This window comes from Eretmochelys imbricata, chromosome 5 (genome assembly GCF_965152235.1).
Source record: "Eretmochelys imbricata isolate rEreImb1 chromosome 5, rEreImb1.hap1, whole genome shotgun sequence".
NCBI classification, from domain to species: domain Eukaryota; kingdom Metazoa; phylum Chordata; order Testudines; family Cheloniidae; genus Eretmochelys; species Eretmochelys imbricata.
This window is the reverse complement of record NC_135576.1, coordinates 21,273,219-21,296,085: the sequence shown is the minus strand read 5'-3', so window position 1 is coordinate 21,296,085 and position 22,867 is coordinate 21,273,219. Positions and strand designations below refer to the sequence as shown.

Sequence of the window (22,867 nt, the reverse complement as noted above, 5' to 3'; positions counted from 1 at the left end):
CTGTCTAAAAGCCCCAAATTACCTTCGGAGACAAGGTTACAAGAGCAAATGGAAAGGGACTAAGTTTGAAGAAAAACAACCGTTTCTAAAGGACTTTATTTATACTGGCTTATTGGAGTTTACTTTAAGCCTCAAAAAACATATGCAGTGTTGCTGTAGCCACGTTGATCCCAGGATATTAGAGGAAAAAGGTGGGTGAGGTAATATCTTTTATTGGACCAGCCTCTAAGATAAGAGACAAGTTGAAGAAAAAACCTGAAGAAGAGTTGAGTGTAGCTCGAAAGCTTGTCTCTCTCATCAACAAAGGCTGGATCAATAAAAGATATCACCTCACCCACCTTGTCTCTCAAAAAATGTAGTAAGTCATTTTGTTTTCACTACTGATCCAGCCAGTGAGTGTTAGCAGAATGTGCACCTAACTGGTTTCCAAAATTACTAGATTTAATCGATTTGTGTTGAGACAACATTGAACCAAGACAACCTGTTCCTCCCACACACAAAAAAGGATAAAGTTTATGTAACCCCAGAAACTGACTAAATCTGGCATCATGTAGTTTCATATTTATTGGGTCACTTGGACTTCCAGAGCCAACTTGCTCTATGTACAAAGATTTATTTTTTCCCCCTGTAACTGAGGGCTGCAAATTCCACCTGAATTCCATTGAAGCAGACTGGTTTCTGCCCTGTACTTCATAATCAATATAAATTCTCCCCTCAATTACACTTTGCAAAGGATTGCATCTCCAGCACTAGTGCTTCCCAGCACCATCCTGGTTATGGTTTCAATAACCTCAACTATCAACCCCACGTTTTGCCACGTCCTGACTTTTACCAGGCTGTGACCCACGTTGCTCCTGGGCTCAAAACAAACCACTTCCAAGAACCTTGGTCAAATGTAATGCAACAAAAAGGAGTTTTTTATTTGGCTGTTGATCCCTTCAGGTAAGACACCACCTGCTGCAGTAACAAACAAGGCACAGGGAACAAAGAAACAACAAACAGTCTTGCGTCAGGCCTCCTTTCCTTTGGGGAGACCCTGACAGGTAGCAGTTTCCCAGGCAAGCTTCTGGTAGTAAGTTCCAACAACAGTCCTGTGTCAGGCCTACCTTCCCTCAGAGAGGCTCTGTCAGTCAGCAGTCTCTCAAGGACATTGTAGGTAGGCCATTGACTGTAGTCCCACATCAGGCCTACCTTCCCCCTGAATCTGGCTGACAGCAGTTTCTCAAGCAGTTCCTGTTTCCACAAGACCTCTCTCACTCTCAGAGTAGGAGCTAGAAGTCTGCTCTGCTCCCCAGACAGCCCCCACTTGAGCGGTGCTCTCCCCTTTTAACTCCTTCATCCAAGCAGGTGCAGCAGGGTACAGCCAACTGAGCCCATAGAATATAGTTAAGCCAATCCTGGCCAGTGTGGAATCAGTATACCCTACCACCAGACCCAACCCCACTGAATTTTTGGAGGGGACAAAGTTACATTGTCAACAGAGGCAATAACTGCTGCTCATCAACCATTAGCATTTTCTAAAGCAGTGATCCTCAACCAGAGGAATGGGTACCCCTTGGGAATACATTACTTTCCATTTATCAACACTGAATTTCATGTGCCATTTTGTTGTGCAGTAACCCAGTTTTGTGAGATCCCTTTGTAACTTGGTAGTCTGCTCTGGACGTAACGATCCTGAGTAGTTTTGTATCATCTGCAAAATTTGCCAGCTCGTTGCTTACCCCTTTCCCCAGATCATTTATGAATACGTTGAACAGTACAGGTCCCAATACAGACCCTTGGGGACCCCACTAGTTACCCTGCTCCACTATGAAAACTGACAGTTTATTCCTACCCTTTGTTTCCTATCTTGTCACCTACTGATCCTTCTATCCCATGACTGCTTACTTTGATGAAGAACTTTTGGTGAGGGACCTTGGCAAAGGTTTTCTGAAAGTCTAAGTATCCTATATCCACTGGATCACCTTTGTTCACATTTGTTGACCCACTCAAAGAATTCTAACAGAGTGGTAAGGCAGGATTTCCCAAAAGCTGTGTTGACTCTTCCCCAATAAATTGTGTTCATCTCTGTGTCTAAATGCTGTTTGTTGTAGTTTCACCCCTATTGCCTGGTACTGAAGTTAGGCTTACCAGGCTGAAATTGCCAGGGTGATAACCTCTGGAGCCCTTTTAAAAAATGCTGACAAGTACCATGCAGCATTCATACTAGTTACTTAGTTGGTTGTTTTGGCTTTGAGACATTCGGTTTGACCACATGCAGAGCCAAATGACAATTGTTCACTAGGCAGATCAATGTCTGGATGGCTGAGTGGGGGCAAGGCAGGTTGGTAGGGTAGGAGTAACCGGAAACTGAGGGAGAAGATGGCATTGTCTGGGACCAGCATTGGGGCCCTGACCATCGTCCCCACTCTTCCATTTGCTGTTGCCACAGCTGCCTTCTCCTTTCCTGTTTAGGTTCAATGGGGAGGGCAGCAAAACCAGTGCCAGTGCTGAGCAGGTGCTATAATGGTCCCTGGTGGTTGGCACCAGCACTTCCTAGACAAATTGGAGGATTGGGCCAAAAGAAATCTGATGAGGTTTAACAAGGACAAGTGCAGAGTCCTGCACTTAGGACAGAAGAATCCAATGCACCGCTACAGACTAGGGACCGAATGGCTAGGCAGCAGTTCTGCAGAGAAGAACCTAGGGGTGACAGTGGACGAGAAGCTGGATATGAGTCGACAGTGTGCCCTTGTTGCCAAGAAGGCCAGTGGCATTTTGGGGTCTATAAGTAGGGGCATTGCCAGCAGATCGAGGGACGTGATCGTTCCCCTCTATTAGACATTGGTCAGGCCTCATCTGGAGTACTGTGTCCAGTTTTGGGCCCCACACTACAAGAAGGATGTGGAAAAATTGGAGAGAGTCCAGCGAAGGGCAACAAAAATGATTAGGGGACTGGAACACATGACTTATGAGGAGAGGCTGAGGGAACTGGGATTGTTTAGTCTACGGAAGAGAAGAATGAGGGGGGATTTGATAGCTGCTTTTAACTACCTGAAAGGTGGATCCAAAGAGGACGGATCTAGACTATTCTCAGTGATAGCAGATGACAGAACAAGGAGTAATGGTCTCAAGTTGCAGTGGGGGAGGTTTAGGTTGGATATTAGGAAAAACTTTTTCACTAGGAGGGTGGTGAAACACTGGAATGCGTTACTTAGGGAGGTGGTGGAATCCCCTTCCTTAGAAGTTTTTAAGGTCAGGCTTGACAAAGCCCTGGCTGGGATGACTTAGTTGGGATTGGTCCTGCTCTGTGCAGAGGGTTGGACTAGATGGCCTCCAGAGGTCCCTTCCAACTCTGTTATTCTATGATTCTATGACTTGCAGGTCATTCCTGCCGACAGGAAGCTCAAAGGCTAGTCTCTCTCACTAACAGAGGTTATTAGTCCAATAAAAGGTATTACCTCACCCACGTCATTTCTCTAATATCCTGGGACCAACGCTGCATACAAATGAATCAGTCTCTCAAGAGAACACTCAGCCCTGGTGATCTCAAAAGTGGACATCCTGTCTGCTGTACATGGATTACATCCCCAGTGGTCATTTTTTTAAAATGAAAATTTGCCTTAACCCCAAAGTGCAACTTCTTCCTACTTTCCTTTACCAGTTGTACAGGTATACTGCATACCAGTTACCTGTGTGGCTGCCGCCCTCCATCTCAAAAGGCAGCCATTTGTGTGTCATAAGCAGATGAAGATACACCTCCATGATGTAGGGCACCTTGGTATTTTTTGGTGGGAAATGCACTACATAACTATCCTATCAGCTCAATCATGTTATTGGCCTATATTTATAGGTTTGGTTGATGTTTTATCTGTCAACACTCATTTTACTGGTTGCATTTAATATGTCCTGGACAACACACGTCAAGGTACTGGGATTTAAAGAGACACTGTTTTGTTGCACCTGTCTAAAGTTGGGTTAACCTAGGAGTTGTTTCATGAGAAAAGGCTTTGGGGCAGGTTTTAACTGTCGTTAATGACTGACCAACATCTGCATTAAGCAGAAAAAAACTTGTATCACAAAGTTTGGAAATCACCTTTTTAAGTGGATAATTTTTACTTCATGTTTTGCACAGCTCCAAGGGTTACTCTGTGACTGTAATAAGTATGTTAGCAGGAAGGCAGATGTGCGGGGTTGGGTGGGTTTTGTTTGTTGTCTGAAAGCACTGCCATCCACACACATACACCCGCCCCGAACATAAGAAGTTAGTGTTATTAAATGGAAAAGAGGGTCAAATCCTGCTCAGTTATTCTGGATTTACAGAGTGAAGTACCCCTGGAATATCAATGAATAGTAGACAAATTAGAACAATATTCGCAGATTACTTAGGGAGGCTTGCAAAGGTTCAGGATGGGCAGACATTCGCAGTGTTAAACAGATTTTGTTAACTCATAACCATTAATTCCAGAGAAGCAAAGGATATGGAAGATCCACCTGAAACCTGAGATGCATGAAGTCAAGTATACTGGCACAGGCCTAGGTCCCAATTCTGCAATTGGCACCACCCAGGCAAACTCCTGTGCCCTTGGGAAATACCACTGACTCCAATGGAACACTGCTGGGGTATAAGACTACCCACGTAGACCAGACCGCTGGATAGAGGTAATAACTGCCGTTGTGCACCCTCCATAACTGCAAGGTGAGGACAATTGCAGGATTTTACTGCTAATGAATTCAAATGAGCACATTTCAATTCGTACATCCATCAGGGAAGAAACAAGCCTTTGACTGTATAATACAAGTTATGACTACTTAAAAAAAAACTTAATGTGCAGATAAATTTTCACTGCCTCTTGACAAGCTGCCAGTATGTCCCTCTGTGTCAGATTTGGGGTACTCCTAAATTTAAAAGGAAAAAGGGCTAGTAATGCATAAAAAATAGAAAGCTCTTCTTCTTGATGGCTAAAAGTGATCAGCAAAGGTGGGAGGCGGAGGTGAGAGAGGTTTTGCCCCATATAAAGTTAAGCTTTGGCCTTTATACACCAGTCTTTTTCCTGAAAGGCTACAAGATTCTGGTGAACTTGTAAGTTTATTCTGTGCACCATACAAGTGAAAATCCTGATTAGCTGAGAGAGGAAGTTTGTTTTATTCAAACAATGTTACTAACACCCATTTAACTCAAACACCTGAGAAATGTTTAGGACAAAAGTTTGTGTTAGAGATTCAACACTTCTGCCTTTTCCGTTAAAGACTGAGGGAACTTGCTATCCACATCTGATCCACAAGGAGTACTCCAGCATATCCAGAAAAGACTAAACTTGACATTACACATCACAGGCACAGACTTCACGGATGCTCCAGGGGTGGAGCACCCATGGAGAAAAATTAGCAGGTGCTTAGCACCCACTGGCAGCCAAGCTCCTCTCCCACCCCCCACTCCCACCCGCTACCAGCCCCACTGATCAACTCCCCCCCTCCCTCCCAGCGCCTCCTGCATGCCACAGAACAGCTGTTCTGTGGTGTGCAGGAGGCGCTGGGAGGGAGGGGGAGGAACGGGAATAAGGTGTGCCCAGGAGAGGGGATGGAAAGAAATGGGGATGGGGCCTGGAAAAGGCGCGGTGGGGGCTTGGAGGAAGGGGTGAAGTGGGTCAGGGCTTCGGACTGAGCAGGGGTTCAGCACCTCCAGGGAAAATTAGAAGCCAGCACCTGTGAGACATATACCCTAATATTAAGAGAGACTCTTTCAGATTATTTCTTGAAAGAAGCAAAAGGGAGCACAAATCCATTCCCCACTGCAGGTCACATTCACAGAAAGCATCTTAATACAATGCTTAAAAGGTTCAATCAACCCCAAGTGTACCTTTTTAAAATTTTAAGGATCTTGTGCACAGACAGCTAGTAAGCTATTGATTTCTTCTTAAACATGCTGCCTGCGGGAGACAAAATGCATGAGATAAGGTGCGGATACCAAGTGACGTCCTGCTACCCAGAGTTTTCTCAAATTTTCAGAGCATGGGCTGCATCTCCAGTGTTTTCAATTCTAGCACTTAGCCTCTTGCTGTACCTGGTGTTTTTCTTAAAGTCCCACCCGCAGGAGTCCTGGGATTACCTGACAATCAAAGCTTTTATTTAAATTTAAAAAAAAAAGATTCTAGCCCTCATGGTTGCAGAGAAAAGCTGAAAAACAAACTGTAAAGGCTCAGTTACCAGAAGTATTTCATGTTTCAGGGGTCTGACTCAATTTTGGAACATCTTACACTAGAATCAATCATAGAATATCAGGGTTGGAAGGGACCTCAGGAGGTCATCTAGTCCAACCCCCTGCTCAAAGCAGGGCCAATCCCCAACTAAATCATCCCAGCCAGGGCTTTGTCAAGCATGACCTTAAAAACTTCTAAGGAAGGAGATTCCACCACCTCCCTAGGTAACGCATTCCAGTGATTCACCACCCTCCTAGTGAAAAGGCTTTTCCCAATATCCAACCTAAATCTCCCCTACTGCAACTTGAGACCATTACTCCTCGTTCTGTCATCTGATACCATGGAGAACAGTCTAGATCCATCCTCTTTGGATCCACCTTTCAGGTAGTTGAAAGCAGCTATCAAATCCCCCCCTCATTCTTCTCTTCCGCAGACTAAACAATCCCAGTTCCCTCAGCCTCTCCTCCTAAGTCATGTGTTCCAGTCCCCTAATCATTTTTGTTGTCCTCCGCTGGACTCTTTCCAATTTTTCCACATCCTTCTTGTAGCGTGGGGCCCAAAACGGGACACAGTACTCCAGATGAGGCCTCACCAGTGTCGAATAGAGGGGAACGATCACGTCTCTCGATCTGCTGGCAATGCCCCTACTTATACATCCCAAAATGCCACTGGCCTTCTTGGCAACAAGGGCACACTGTTGACTCATATCCAGCTTCTCGTCCACTGTAATCCCTAGGCCCTTTTCTGCAGAACTACTGCCTAACCATTCGGCCCCTAGTCTGTAGCGGTGCATAGGATTCTTCTGTCCTAAATGCAGGACTCTGCACTTGTCCTTGTTGAACCTCATCAGATTTCTTTTGGCCCAATCCTCTAATTTCTCAAGGTCCCTCTCTATCCTATCCCTACCCTCCAGAGTATCTACCTCTCCTCTCAGTTTAGTGTCATCTGAAAACTTGCTGAGGGTGCAATCCACGACATCCTCCAGATCATTTATGAAGATATTGAACAAAACTGGCCCCAGGACCGACCCTTGGGGCACTCCATTTGATACCGGCTGCCAACTAGACATGGAGCCATTGATCACTACCCATTGAGCCAGACAATCTAGCCAGCTTTCTATCCACCTTATAGTCCATTCATCCAGCCCATACTTCTTTAACTTGCTGGCAAGAATACTGTGGGAGACCGTGTTCAAAAGCTTTGCTAAAGTCAAGGAACAACACGTCCACTGCTTTCCCCTCATTCACAGAGCCAGTTATCTCTATCATAGAAGGCAATTAGATTAGTCAGGCATGACTTGCCCTTAGTGAATCCATGCTGACTGTTCCTGATCACTTCCCTCTCCTAAGTGCTTCAGAATTTATTCCTTGAGGACCTGCTCCATGATTTTTCCGGGGACTGAGGTGAGGCTGACTGGCCTGTAGTTCCCAGGATCCTCCTCCTTCCCTTTTTTAAAGATGGGCACTACATTAGCCTTTTACCAGTCGTCCGGGACTTCCCCCGATCGCCATGAGTTTTCAAAGATAATGGCCAGTGGCTCTTCAATCACAGCCGCCAACTCCTTTAGCACTCTCAGATGCAGCGCATCTGGCCCCATGGACTTGTGCTCGTCCAGCTTCTCTAAATAGTCCCGAACCACTTCCTTCTCCACAGAGGACTGGTCACCTCCTCCCCATGCTGGGCTGTCCAGTGCAGTAGTCTGGGAGCTGATGTTCGTGAAGGAGGCAAAAAAAGCATTGAGTACATTAGCTTTTTCCACATCCTCTGTCACTAGGTTGCCTCCCTCATTCAGTAAGGGGCCTGCACTTTCCTTGACTAGCAGGACTGCATCTCACTAACTAGACCTCCTCCCCTCCCATTAACAATCACATAGGCTCACTTCCCTTCCAATCAGGATAGTCTAACATCCCAAATATTGTGCCTTGGTATCAACACACAAAAGAAGCCAATATCAAAGTTTATTGATCCACACAGGTGAGTGCCAGCTACAACGCACTTTGAACACATAAAAAGGGACAGTTTCATAGATTCATAGAATATCAGGGTTGGAAGGGACCTCAGAAGGTCATCTAGTCCAACCCCCTGCTCAAGGCAGGACCAATCCCCAGTAGTTTCAATTTAGAATTCGTCAGCTTAGATAAATTCAAACTAGTTTCACTTCACCCTTTCTGTGGTTCCACAACTACATTTTCCTGTTTTGTCAAGGTTTTCCTCTTCTCTCCTTGTCGCTGTGTGAAAGGCCCAAAAGAGCAAAAAAAAAAAAAAAAAAAAACCAATTGTAAACATAGGGGAAACAGTGAAGCTGACTAGACACACAGCGCTGTCAAATCCTCAAAGTAGAAAAAAATACTCTGCTTATTTTGCTTCTTTCAATTATAGTAATAGCAGGTGTTACTTACACCATAATTCAGTTCACTCTGAAATGTGTTTGTCTTCAGTTGTTCTGAAGGCTATGTTTTAAAAAAGAAAAAAAACAAACACACACAACACTAGTTCCCTCAGTTAGAGCCACTTCTTCCCCTTGAATTTGTTTGAACTTTTGATTCTTTGCCCTGTGAACTTCCCCAATGGGTTCCTGCATGCCCATAATTAGGTAAGATCTACAAACAAATCAATACATGAAGAACATTAGTAAGCAGAGCTGGCTGAAAAAATGGGAATGCTTTCAGATTTTTTTTTTGTATGAAATAGTTTCATTGTGTTTCATGAGATTTTCTTTTTCAACAAAATGATTCAAAATGAAATAAACTGGGAAGAAAGGGATGGGCAAGGAAGAGGAGGGGAGATTAATTTCCATTCAAATCAAAAGGAAAAGTTTTCATTTCAAAATTGGTTCACCACAAATTTTCAAATGATAGCTAAAAACTTTTCATAAAGCCCCTCAAAATGTTTTCAATCATGCCTACTAGTGGGTCGAGGAAAGCAAGGCCCTCTACTCAACTAATGATCACTGCTGTTTGCCTATCTTTATGTAATGTGGTAACTTTTGAAAACTACATCTGATCCATTCCAACATATCAGGGTATATTCTAGGTGTCAATGGGCAGAACCCTACTGATTTTTATGACCACTGGGAAGCCAGAAAAGCCTGTATGCCCCTATAATCAGGCCCACAAAGCTTCCATTTGGTGCTGCAGGCAGATGAAGCCCTCTGGTGCCCTCTGCTGCTGCCTACACATCATAGAGGGTCATACCCTTTGTTGCTCACAGGTTTCAGAGGAGCAGCCGTGTTAGTCTGTATTCGCAAAAAGAAAAGGAGTACTAGTGGCACCTTAGAGACTAACCAATTTATTTGAGCATAAGCTTTCGTGAGCTACAGCTCACTTCATCGGATGCATTCAGTGGAAAATACAGAGAGGAGATTTATATACACACACAACATGAAAAAATGGGTGTTATCATACACATTGTAAGGAGCGTGATCACTTAAGATGAGCTATTACCGGCAGCAGAGCGGGGGGTGGGAGGAGGAAACCTTTTGTAGTGATAATCAAGGTGAGCAATTGCCAGCAGTTAACAGGAACCTCTGAGGAGCAGTGGGGGGTGGGAAATAAGCATGGGAAAATAGTTTTACTTTGTGTAATGACACATCCACTCCCAGTCTCTATTCAAGCCTAAGTTAATTGTATCCAGTTTGCAAATTAATTCCAATTCAGCAGTCTCTCGTTGGAGTCTGTTTTTGAAGTCTTTTTGTTGTAATATTGCGACCTTTAGGTCTGTAATCCAGTGACCAGAGAAATTGAAGTGTTCTCCGACTGGTTTATGAATGTTATAATTCTTGACATCTGATTTGTGTCCATTTATTCTTTTACTTAGAGACTGTCCAGTTTGACCAATGAACATGGCAGAGGAGCACTGTTCGCACATGATGGCATATATCACATTGGTAGATGTGCACGTGAACGAGCCTCTGATAGTGTGGCTGATGTGATTAGGCCCTATGATAGTGTCCCCTGAATAGATATGTGGACACAGTTGGCAACAGGCTTTGTTGCAAGGATAGGTTCCTAGGTTAGTGGTTCTGTTGTGTGGCGTGTGGTTGCTGGTGAGTATGTGCTTCAGGTTGGGGGGGCCATGTGTAGGCAAGGACGGGCCTGTCTCCCAAGATCTGTGAGAGTGATGGGTCGTCCTTCAGGATAGGTTGTAGATCCTTGATGATGCACTGGAGAGGTTTTAGTTGAGGGCTGAAGGTGATGGCTAGTGGCGTTCTGTTATTATCTTTGTTGGGCCTGTCCTGTAGTAGGTGTCTTCTGGCTCTGTCAATCTGTTTCTTCACTTCAGCAGGTGGGTATTGTAGTTGTAAGAATACTTGATAGAGATCTTGTAGGTGTTTGTCTCTGTCTGAGGGGTTGGAGCAAATGCGGTTGTATCGTAGAGCTTGGCTATAGACGATGGATCATGAGCCCCATCTCTGCATTACCCAACTTTTAAAGTGCAACAGAACCCTGGCAAAGGGGGCAGATGGGGAGGGGGGACAGGCTGGCTTGGCTAGAGCAGGGGTAGGGCAGGGAAAGAGCCTATCTGACTTCAAGATTAAACTCGATAAGTTTATGGAGGAGATGGTATGATGGGATAACATAATTTTGGAAATTAATTGATCTTTAACTATTCATGGTAAATAGGCCCAATGGCCTAGGATGGGATGTTAGATGGGGTGGGATCTGAGTTACTACAGAGAATTCTTTCCTGAGTACCTGGCTGGTCAGCTGATCACCATATTTGGGGTCAGGAAGGAATTTTCCTCCAGGGCAGATTGGAAGAGGCCCTGGGGGTTTTTCGCCTTCCTCTGCACCATGGGCCACGGGTCACTTGCTGGAGGATTCTCTACACCTTGAAGTCTTTAAACCATGATTTGAGGACTTCAATAGCTCAGACATAGGTGAGAGATTTATTGCAGGAGTGGGTGGGTAAGATTCTGTGGCCTGCATTGTGCAGGAGGTCAGACTAGATGATCATAATGGTCCTTTCTGACCTTAATATCTGAGTCTAAGAGCGCACATGGGGCTTTAGAGAAAGCTTTGTTGCATTAAAAATAAAAACACAACCTCTTTTTAATGTAATACCATCAGACACACACTAGAGCAGTGGTTCTCAAACTTTTGTACTGTGACCCCTTTCATAGCAAGTCTCTGTGGGCAACCCCCTTATAAATTAAAAACTCTTTTTAACATATTTAACACCATTATAAATGCTGGGGGCAAAGCGGGGTTTGGGGTGGAGGCAGACAGCTCACAACCCCCCATGTAATAACCTTGTGACCCTCTGTTTGAGAACCCCTGCACTAGAGTGTAAATTTAATACATACGTATCTAGACCTTATTATTGACCTCAAACCTCCATGGCTGTCAAATTTTCTTATTTTTTCCTTCTTTTACAGCAGCCAGAATTAACCTGCATTTTTCAATCTCTAAAAATAGATTTCTTTCACACATCACTAACTTTACTATCAGTCATAATTTTCGAATGAGTGGTATTCCCCCTCCACTCACAATGCCAGTCTCGACCACCCGTTTTTCAGCTTCTTGCATAAATGCTTGCATCTTCCATGCTGCCCCTTTGAATGCACTTCTTTTAGCTTAAAGCCACTGTTGTGCCCTCATTCAATTCCCTCTTCAGCACTGACCTCTGCAACAATGTCCCTAAGAAATCTGCCAAACAACAAATGGCTAGGTTGAAAGGTGGATCGGAATAACTGATTATCAAATTATTTGTGATCCGATAGTGCTTAGAAGTCCCAATCAGAATTGGGCCTCCACTGTGCTAGTCACTATACAAACATAGTAAAAGACAGTCCTGCCCCATATAACAGACCAGTAAGAGGGCAGGGAAAAAAAGAAGTACTATCCCAATTTTACAGATGGGGAACTGAGGTATAGAGATCAAGTTCACACAGGAAGCATAGGAGAGCCAGGAACTGAACCCACCTCTCCTGAATCCCAAAGTGGTGCTTAGCCATCACCATCCTACCTCAAAAAACAAAACACCAACCAACCCCCCCATTATAACCAGATGCACAAGTGGGCTTAATGAATAGTGGGTGAGAGGAGGAGGAGGGCAGACAATACTGGTAAAGATCATGTACTTACAAGGGCTAGATAACTTGAATATCTTACCTTCTTTTAAAATAACCTTTGCTCACACCCATGCTCAATTCTCCACCCCACTCCTTTTCCTTCTGTGCATGCACTCTCGATTCAAACCTCTGCACATTCATTTTAACCTTTGACTAGGGCTCTTTTTGTGCGTTTGTTTTAAATTTAAACACAGTTAATTCCTATTTTATCTGGAGCAGCCTCCCAAGAGGAGCTGTAGGGGCAAACAACTCAGTTTTAAGAGAGAGAGCTGGGCAAATTTTTGAGTGCAATTGTATGACGGGGATGCTTGTGATGATGGGGGACAGAGCTCAATAGCCTGGGGCTTCCAGGTTATATCTTATGTTCCTAAAGCTCACGCTTCAGGGTCTCAGCCTGTCGAATCCTACTTAAATAATTACTATTTAGGCAAGCAGTCCTCTTGGATTCAATCATTACTCATGTAAGTAATTACTCATTTGAGTTAGGGTTGCAGAATTGTACACTTTAAGTGTATCTGCACTGCAGTTAGACACCAGCGGCTGGCCCATGCCAGCTGACTTAGGCTGTCTGGGCTGGGCTAAGGGGCTGTTTAATTGCAATGCAAACATTCAGGCTTGGAGAGCTCTGGCCCTCCCACCTTGTAGGGTCCTAGAGCCTCAGCTCCATCCCTAGTTTGAACATCTAGGGTGGCCAGATATCTTGATTTTATAGGGAGAGTCCCGATTTTGGGGTCTTTTTCTTATATAGGCTCCTATTACCTCCCACCCCCGTCCCTATTTTTCACACTTGCTGTTTGGTCACCCTATGAACGTCTATACCGCAATTAAACAGCCCTGCAGTCCAAACCTGGGAAGCCTGAATCAGCTGTCACAGGCCAGCCACAGGTATCTAATTGCACTGTAGACATAGCCTTTCTTTTTGCCTCACCTGCAGAAAGGCCCTCTAGGCTAAATACTGTAATAGAATCACAAACAGTCACTCAAATATTTTCTGTTTTGTGATACTACAATGTTATGTTGACAGCATTACTTACTCTTTTTTTGTCAGCCTGGCATTGTCCTGAGGGTGTTTTTGCTCAATCCCTCATGTCCAAAGATAATGGTTATAAGAATATTTTTTAACACACCCCATATGACTATGTTATTTTGCTGAATTAAGGTCAGAAGGGATCATCTAGCCTGACCTCCTGAGTAACAAAAACCATAGGCCTTTCCTGAATTAATTCCTGTTTGGATGGGGTTTTACAGAAAGCTTGGTTGCATTAAAAATAAAAATACAACCACTTTTTAATGTAATACCAATCAGTGAGGGATAATGGGGGGGGGTGTTGATTTTTTCTTGTTGTTTGGGAGGATTGGTTGGGGGGGGGGTTGTTTATTTAAGAAAAAGAAAATGCTCTAGTTCAACCTTGGTTTAAAAATCTCCAGCAATAGAGAATCCAACACATCACGTGGTAAATTTTTCTAGTAGTTAATTAACCTCACTGTTAAAAAATCATGCTTAATTTGAGTTAATCTTGTTTTAGTTTCAAGAAGTCTTCATACTAGCAAGGACAATTAATAACAGGATTTGAATATACCGTTAACTATTAAAAGTCAGTCAATGTATTTTAGCTAAAGTAAAAGACAAATGTATATGTTAAATTAGCCACCAGAGGGAGCTCAGGCTCCCATGAATATAATCTGTACAGAAGTTGCTTATTAGGGTGTTCTGAACAGCTAATTCTTGTGTACTAGTGCATTTTAAAAAAGGAATTTGTGTAGGCAAGTAGTTTAAACTTCTTGACACTAACTCACGTCACTCAATTGCCTTCTGCAGTCCTTTATTATGTAAGAGGAAATGAACAGTGGGAAGAACTGTGTATTTAAAAATTATGTTCCAAGGTAACATGACCTCTGGGGTCTTCATACCAGGCTTCTTTGCACATTATTTGAACAGAACTAACAATGATGGGAGCCCTGGTAAATATAAAGGTATAAATATCTGTCATCTTTATCACCTGTGAGCCAAGTTTTCTTTTCTCAGTTATACATGTGCTACTTGATTAGGGGGCTGGAGCACATGACTTATGAGGAGTGGCTGAGGGAACTGTGGTTATTTAGTCTGCAGAAGAGAAGAGTGAGGGGGGATCTGATAGCATCCTTCAACTACCTGAAGGGGGATTCCAAAGAGGATGGAGCTAGGCTGTTCTCAGTGGTGGCAGATGACAGAACAAAGCCCTGGCTGGGATGATTTAGTTGGGGATTGGTCCTGCTTTGAGCAGGGGGTTGGACTAGATGACTCCTGAGATCCCTTCCAACCCTGATATTCTATAACAACAAAGAAATACCATTGGCTACTTCCTCTCTGCTTGTGTTGAATGCTGTTGAGGAAGGAAAACATCTCTACTCTTAGTGCGCTGCGGTGATGCTGTGGTCAAAAGCAGCAAACTCCAGATGGAGCCAAGATATCAGAAGGGGCTTGTGAAAGGAGTAAGAATGCATTTGTGAAATGAATGAGGTCTTGTAGCACAGACTAGCAATGAGCTCTACAAACACAGAGGAGAGAGGATCTTGTGCTGGCAGATAAAAACCAAGGACCTGATTCTCTTCTCCTACAAAAAGAAATGGAGTACTTGTGGCACCTTAGAGACTAACCAATTTATTTGAGCATGAGCTTAATAAATTGGTTAGTCTCTAAGGTGCCACAAGTACTCCATTTCTTTTTGCAAATACAGACTAACACGGCTGTTACTCTGAGATCTTCTCCTACACTCACTTTACCCTGACTTCAGCTGGGTTATTTCTGGTTTGTTCCTATGTAAATGAGAGAAATTGGAAAACACATTGAAAAGAAATTGAAAAGTGGACAAAATTATGCCAAATAACCCAGCAATACATCCAACCAAATTCCATCCTCAGAGATGTCGTAGATACCCAACAACTTTTTAATTCTGAATTAAGATGACTAAACGTTAAATCCCTAAAATGTTTTTTTGTAATAAACAATTTTTAAAAATAGTTATAAAATTTTACATGACGTAAAAACAAGACAGCAGGGGAGAGGAACTACATAAAGTAAATCACTCAGAATTGCAATATGTGATTTACGATGATCTCGTTTTATGAGCTAGTTAACAAAGTATTGCACTGGACTAGCAACAGGGGCCCTAACTTTCAGGGGCTGCTAAGCACTCATACCTCTACATTAAAGGCCTGTCTACATGAGGAAATGGATTGGCCTAGCCATAGCAGAATAATTTCACTGGCAAAACTACAGTATAATAATTCCACTATAGTTATGAATCCCCACATAGACAACACCTAGATTAATAGAGTTACGTTCCACACTTCCAAAAATAGATCAAATCTGTTTTATTCATATACTTAGAAAACAGATTTACAGCATGATCCCGTAAATACTTATTACTGGGAGAGTCATCAGAACCACCACAGCAGCCTCACTTAAGCAGTGAATGGGGGAATTAATCACGGGGGGTTGAGGGGGGCGTGACAAGGGAGAAAAGGATGAGAAGATCATGTACACATCACTGAAATGTTAGTAAACAACACTGTCAGGACATGAGACTATATTTTAACATTGCAAACTCTCTGAGGCAGGAACCATGTGTTTGTACAGTGACTAACCCACTAGGACTTCAATCCTGACTGAAGTCTTGGGCACTATCACAATACAAATACATACATAAAAAAATAAATACAGCACTGTTTTCAGTGTGTACCATGCTTATGACTCATGGCTTTATAATTTGCACTGGATGATAAACAAGAGTATGAATTCCTTCAATAATTTAACTCAAAGATTTAAGGTAACAATCATTTTCAGAGATGGAATTAAAAAGTTATTCAAATCATAATGCTTTAATTTCAATAGCAACCTCAAGTTGCTCATGCAATGATGGTTACACAAAAACAAAGCTGCTCGTGGAAATTAACATTCTCTTATTGCCCAGTGCATAGCTAGCAATGTTCCATCCAAAAGGATGGAGCTTCATGAGACATCGATTTACAATACTTAAAAGTTGTTATATAGATAAGATCCCTTGTGCGCTTTTTTTTTTAAACTGTGCCATACTGATCAGACCAAAAAAGATGAGACAGTTATTTCAATGTTAACAAAATTGCTTAGGAAGAAATCTGGCACACCTAGAAATCACTCCAATTTAGCTACCTCTATGAAACGGAACTTTACATTCCAGTGGAGTGTATTCTTATGTCAATGATGAGGGCTATTCTAACTGCCAATCTGTATTTTTTTTTGTACAATGGGTCACCTTAACTGAACAGCTCTCCAATATCCTGAATTACAGCCTAACTGCAATACCACAGACCAAAAGCAGTTACAGCTTTTCATTTAAGGAAAAAAAAAAAAAAACTGTGGAGTCCAACTTTTGTTTTAAAATACTTTCTCAAGTACTCCAAATGATAGTGATTTTCTTCAGAAGTAATCAGTGGAAAAAGAGGACTTTCAAACTCCAACAATTTGCAAGTGATCATTTTTAATGTCTAAAATTAAGATGACCCATAGCAGTAATTCCTGATATTAAATACTTAAAAGAAAGCCCATTGAGATGGTTGTATATATAAGATGTAACATGTTTTATAAGGCACCTTTCATAGGCACACAGTAGTGTTCACATTATTGTGCCCCAGTATTAAATACTGCTGTGACAACCCTGAAGTAGCTTATCAGCTACTCTGACTGTAATTATGCAGTTCTAATGCTGGTTTTCAAAATACCATTTCATTAAACACTTTATGAGTCACTCATTCCAGAGATAATACGTGTATCAATATTTAGTGTAGGTCACCTGACTGCCCTCCTCACACAAGATTTTTCGCTTTTGAAAGGAGACAGAAAGAAAGCTCAGGGAAATTGACAGCCTTCAGTCATCCAGAGAGCACATGATATATACAGCCAGTATCTGTGAGCAATGATGCCCCACCAACACGGGGAGTGATATCCTGTAGTGACAAGGGTATGGGATGGGTGTATCATAATGGAATGACGTTTTCCCTGTATCTTCTAAACTGAGCCTTTGGAGGGGGGTGGGGGGTGTCAGTTCACCCAAAAGTGCTCATGTGTACAACAGCAGCAGATCCTCATGCCATAAGAACAGCCATACTGGGTCAGACCAAAGGTTCATCTAGTTCAGTATCCTGTCTTCCGGCAATGGCCAGTGTCAGGTGCTTCAGAGGGAATGAACAGAACAGGTAACCATCAAGTGATCCACCCCGTCGCCAATTCACAGTTTCTGGTAAGCAGAGGATAGGGTCACCATTGATGGACCTATCGTCTATGGACTTATCTTGTTCCTTTTTGAACCCTGTTCTTGGCCTTCACAACATCCTCTGGCAAAGAGTTCCACAGGTTGACTGTGCGTTGTGTGAAGAAACACTTCCTTTTGTTTGGTTTAAACCTGCTGCCTATTAATTTCATTGGGTGACCCCTAGTTCTTGTGTTATGAGAAGGTGTAAATAACACTTCCTTATTTACTTTCTCCACACCAGTCATGATTTTATACACCTCTACCATATCCCCCCTTAATTCCACACCCCAAATCATATTTGTTACCCTTTTCTGTACCTTTTCCAATTCCAGTATTTCTTTTTTGAGATAGGGTGACCACATCTGCACACAGTATTCAAGATGTGGGCGTACCATGGATTTATATAGACGCAATATGATATTTATCTATCTTATTACCTATTCCTTTCCGAATGGTTTCCTAACACTGTTAGCTTTTTTGACATTGAGTGGATTTTTTTCAGAGAACTATCCACAATGACTCCAAGATCTCTTTCTTGAGTAGTAACAGCTAATTTAGACCTCATCATTTTATATGTATAGTTTGGATTATGTTTTCCAATGCACATTACTTTGCATTTATCAACATTGAATTTCATCTGCCATTTTGTTGCCCAGTCACCCAGTTTTGTTAGATACCTTTGTAACTCTTCACAGTCTGCTTTGGACTTAACTATCTTGAGTAGTTTTGTATCGTCTGCAAATTTTGCCACCACACTGTTTACCCCTTTTTCCAGATCATTTATGAATATGTTGAACAGTACTGGTCCCAGTACAGACCTCTGGGGGATACCACTATTTACCTCTCTCCATTCTGAAAACTGACCATTTATTCCTACCCTTTGTTTCCTATGTTTAACCAGTTAATGATCCAGGAGAGGACCTTCCCTCTTATCCCATGATAGCGTATTTTGCTTAAGAGCCTTTGGTGAGGGACCTTGTCAAAGGCTTTCTGAAAATCTAACTACACTATATCCACTGGATTCCCCCTGTCCATGTGCTTGTTGACTTCCTCAAAGAATTCTAGTAGATTGACAAGGCATAATTTCCCTTTACAAAGGGGGGGGGGGCGGGTTTGTAGGGGCTCATGGGCCAGAGGTGTCAAGCTGCTGATGGGAAAGGGCACCTGAGAGGGGACAAGGAGCATCAGACAGGGGTGGGAGGAAAAGAATCTATGCCTCCCACTTTAAATGGCTTTCCACAGCCCCTGCTTTCACCCACCCCACCTTTCATTCCCATATGGGGCTGCCCAGATAAGAGCTCCACTCACCAGCCGAAAGGCAGAGACAGAGACAGACTTAGCCAATGGGGGAGCCAGAGGAAAGAGTCCACCCACCAGGTGCCTGCACTCAGGAGAAGGGGAGGTAGAGGCTCCGCAGGCTTGGAACACATGAGGAGATAAAGAGGACATCCACCAGTCCACCTCTTAATGGGGGAGAGAGGACAAGCACCCCCACTCCTGCACTGCAGAGATTGGGCCACACGATGAGTGTGGGTTCAGCACGCTATACAAAATAGACATCGACACACGCATTTACACCAGAAGTCTGCAAAATAGAACCTGGCACTATCAGAGATCTTTCTGGAGAAAGGCACTGAACTAATTTGTGGAACTCCCTCTTTGTTCCTACCTCCACCCTATTGATTCATTGCTCTCCACCTCTGTGCTTTCTCCCACCTATGAACAAGAGGATGGTTCAGGCTACGTGGCCCACTCAGTTCAGTTCTCTGAGTCTGCCGAAAAGGGTGGCAAGCATGATGGGCTTTTCCATGACATGGACACTTACTACCCAGCAGCTAGACTGCTATATCCACAGACTTCACAAAACTAAATATGTCACAATGGCTTTCAGCTGCTGCCGACCGAGTTTGACAAGATTTGAACCAGTGACAGAGTGCTGAAAGATTATCCCATCACGATTCCCCTCCCAAAAAAAAAATTATTTTTTTTAACAGGCGACAGAGTTATGCTGTGTGCGTGTTCCCCTCCCGCCCACTACCAACAGAACACCACCCTCTTTGATATGACTATTTGAGTGCTATTTTAGGAGATCTGACACATATGCCATGCTTCAGAAAATTTAACAAGCTTTAGAATTTCACACTTTTCCTCCAGCCACTTTTATTTGAAATTAGGTTCTACACCGTAAGTAATGTAGAGTTCCATTCCTCATTGATTATTGATTAACTCAACACAAATTTATCAGCATGATCATTTTTAGGGGAGGTATGCCTAACAATTACATTGGAATTATACGGATATTTGTGGCAAGCACCATGACTATAAAACTATCAGCAGAAAGTGCAAGTCCATTTAAAAAAAAATTTTCCCACAAAAAGCTTTCTGAAAAGCTTGTCAGCTCAGCAGTGCAAGCATTTCGGTAAAATTGATAATGTATGTTGCCACATCATATCATTTTTAGCAAATATCTATTTCAAACAAAGTTAAAAACATACTCCAACTTATGTTTTCAACGGTTTTGTCTCAAGTCCAGTACGGTTTTCACTAAGCTAAAGTTACTTCAAATATTTAAGGGCCATACCAATAGAATGCTTTGCCAATTCACACAGTTTAAGCATTTGAACTCACAGATAGAACACTGATTTTTGAGTTTTATCCATTCTTCAGCAAACTGCAGATTTTCTTTTGATTAAGGCATCTTAAATATGAGAGGTTTGGCTGATGAGATACTACAGTTCCAGGGATTCAATTATAAACTTCCCATGTATCCTGTAAAGAATTACATGTATGCTAAAAAATTTTTCATTTTCCTCAGATTTTTTTAAATTTGCCACTACACCCCAACACTAACATTCTCTATGATAAGAGAATTTGGCCTACCCAAACACTAGTTTGTTTTGTTTTTTAAATAAACTACATGAATGGTCAACTTTAGTTAAAACTTGGCCAGATTTAGTTTCTTCATTTGTGACAGTTAAATACATGAAGCCAATCATTGTCTATACCAGTACAAAAATGTTGGAGGCCAAATTAAAGAGATGAGAACGCAAAGTTAACAAAATATAGTTCTACTCTCAATTTTTTTTAATGGAAATTGTTTTCTCCATTCTCCAGAACACCCTCCTCCAGAATGTGTTCCCCTTTTCCCTCTTCCCTTTGCTACTGCAGCATCTCACCCTCAGCTGCAAGAGTAGGTGAAAGGCCTCCCATGAGATAAAGGCTAATGGGGGATATGCAAGCAATTGTACGCCGGTAGTGCAAGTTAGCCAACACTACTAACAGTAGTGCTACTAATCTACTCAGCAAGCATTATGTATCTGATCACTTCTAAATATGAGCCACTTTATTGTTGCTTATGGTCAGCAGTCAAAATCTATTTCAAATAGCAATTTTAGGGGAGAAAGAAAGGGCTTTGTCTTACCACATTCTGCACACATCTACCAAAGGAATGTTTGTTGCAAGATTCACACGCACAAAAATCAAAAGGTAATTAAACCTTCAATTACTGCTTTTAAGTAGTTTCAAACTAGATAATCAAGCTTATGGAGTACAGTTTTGCATAATTAAAGAAACACAAAATAATCCATAGGGAGGCTCATTAATACATTAAGAAGCTAGAGTTACTTGAGTAATGGAGTCCACTTCTTTACCGTCAGCGCTAAACTGGCTGCCAGTAACTTTTCTGATGGAATTCAAGCTGTGGGTCTTAACCTAAAAAGCTCTAAATGGCTTGGAAACTACCTCTCTCCTCATGCAACATGTCTGAAGTCTGCAGGGATACTCGAGCTAGAACCTACTCAGTTTAAAGGGGACTTGAAAAGGGGGTTGCTGGCTGAATGATTTCTGTGAAGGGTCCTTAACTTTACAATTCACTCCCTCACTATCAGTGGTCTCCAGAGGTTTGGATTTGTTTACCTTCTAGGCACACTCCAAAAATTCTCAAATATGCCCATCCTATTAATTCGCATGGTCGTTCATGAAATATCACTTCTCAGAGAGAGAGTTTTTACGTTTAAGTGGACACTCCTTCAGGACTGCAAGTTTTGGCTCAGGCTGTCTAGTGCAGTGATTATTAACCTATAGTCTGCGGACCCCTGGAAGTCTGCAATCTGCATCTAGGAGATCCGTAAAAGGTTGTCAGTTACCATAGAACAGTAGTTTTCAACCTGTGGTTTGTAGACCCTTGGGGGTCCGTGGACTACATCTAAGATTTCCAAAGGAACCACACCTTAATTTGAAATTTTTTAGGGGTCTGCAAATGAAAAAAAGTTTAGAACCACTGGTTTAGTGCATGCAACATAAGACGAGGCTGGGAGCAAAAAAGTGTATATGAATATATAAATTGTTAAAAGGAAAGGACTTGGAAGTAAGCAAAGCAGCCTTTCCATACTTTTTCATCAGAAACACTTAACCACAGCTTTCATTTCTGCCAGTTGTCACCCTGTTTGGGGTTACATCAGTGCAGACCATGGTCTGGTCACATTCTGTTGATTGACAGGTAGCAGCCACTTGTGTGAAAATTGGCTTATGCCCTCTGGCAGGCTCTCTCTCTTCATCCAGACACCGTCTTCAGTTGAAAAACTTCTGTAATTCTCACCCTAACTGAACTGTGAGCCTGCATATTCCAGTGATTTCTGAAACACTTAGCAGGTGGGGAAAAAAACCAGAAAAATCTGTGAAATGGCTGCATAAGTGCTGACTCCTCAGCCTGATAAATCTTTCACTTCACTAAATCTGCATTTTATTAAACAGGCCCTTCCTGTGGAGTGCGAAGGCTTCCTATTTGGCAAAATCAGCAGCATGATCTCTTCCTTGTTCTTTTCATGTTAACACTTCCTAGTCTTCTCCCACATGGACTGGGGTGGGGAAACCCTTCAAACCACCTTCTTTTTAAAAGGCAGAGTATACAGGAACTGTACCAGTGACATCTAGATAAGATTGACTGCCCTAACCACAGTGCCCCCACACACCCAAAAAACAAAAACAAAAACAAATCACAGTGCAACAATCCTACCAGCACAACTGCTGCTGAAACCAATAGTAGGAATGATGCTTTATCAGAAACTAAAGTGAGTTACTGCATCCTTCATGCCTTCTGCCCCTCTTAAAATCAGAGGGGAAGAAAAAAAAAAAGTCATCTTAAATACAGTATCTAAAACCACTACCAAAACTTGAGCTACCTCCTTGCGTAGTGCTTATCGCAGAGGCAGAAAACAAACTTGGAGAACACTACTCTGTGGTGTGGGAAGGCCCATCCCAGAGGGTGTGAGACTAAATTGCTTGCTAGCCTCCTAACAGACATCCCATGATCTACATCAGTTGCAATCACATCACAGAATCTTTCA

General features: G+C 42.5%; 1 protein-coding gene across 7 annotated transcripts in view; it reads right to left on the bottom strand.

Annotated features, from left to right (window-relative positions):
* NEDD4L (NEDD4 like E3 ubiquitin protein ligase) overlaps positions 1-22,867 on the bottom strand; it is a 363,163-nt gene that overhangs the window by 259,405 nt on the left and 80,891 nt on the right. The gene's annotated exons all lie outside the window — the stretch shown is intronic.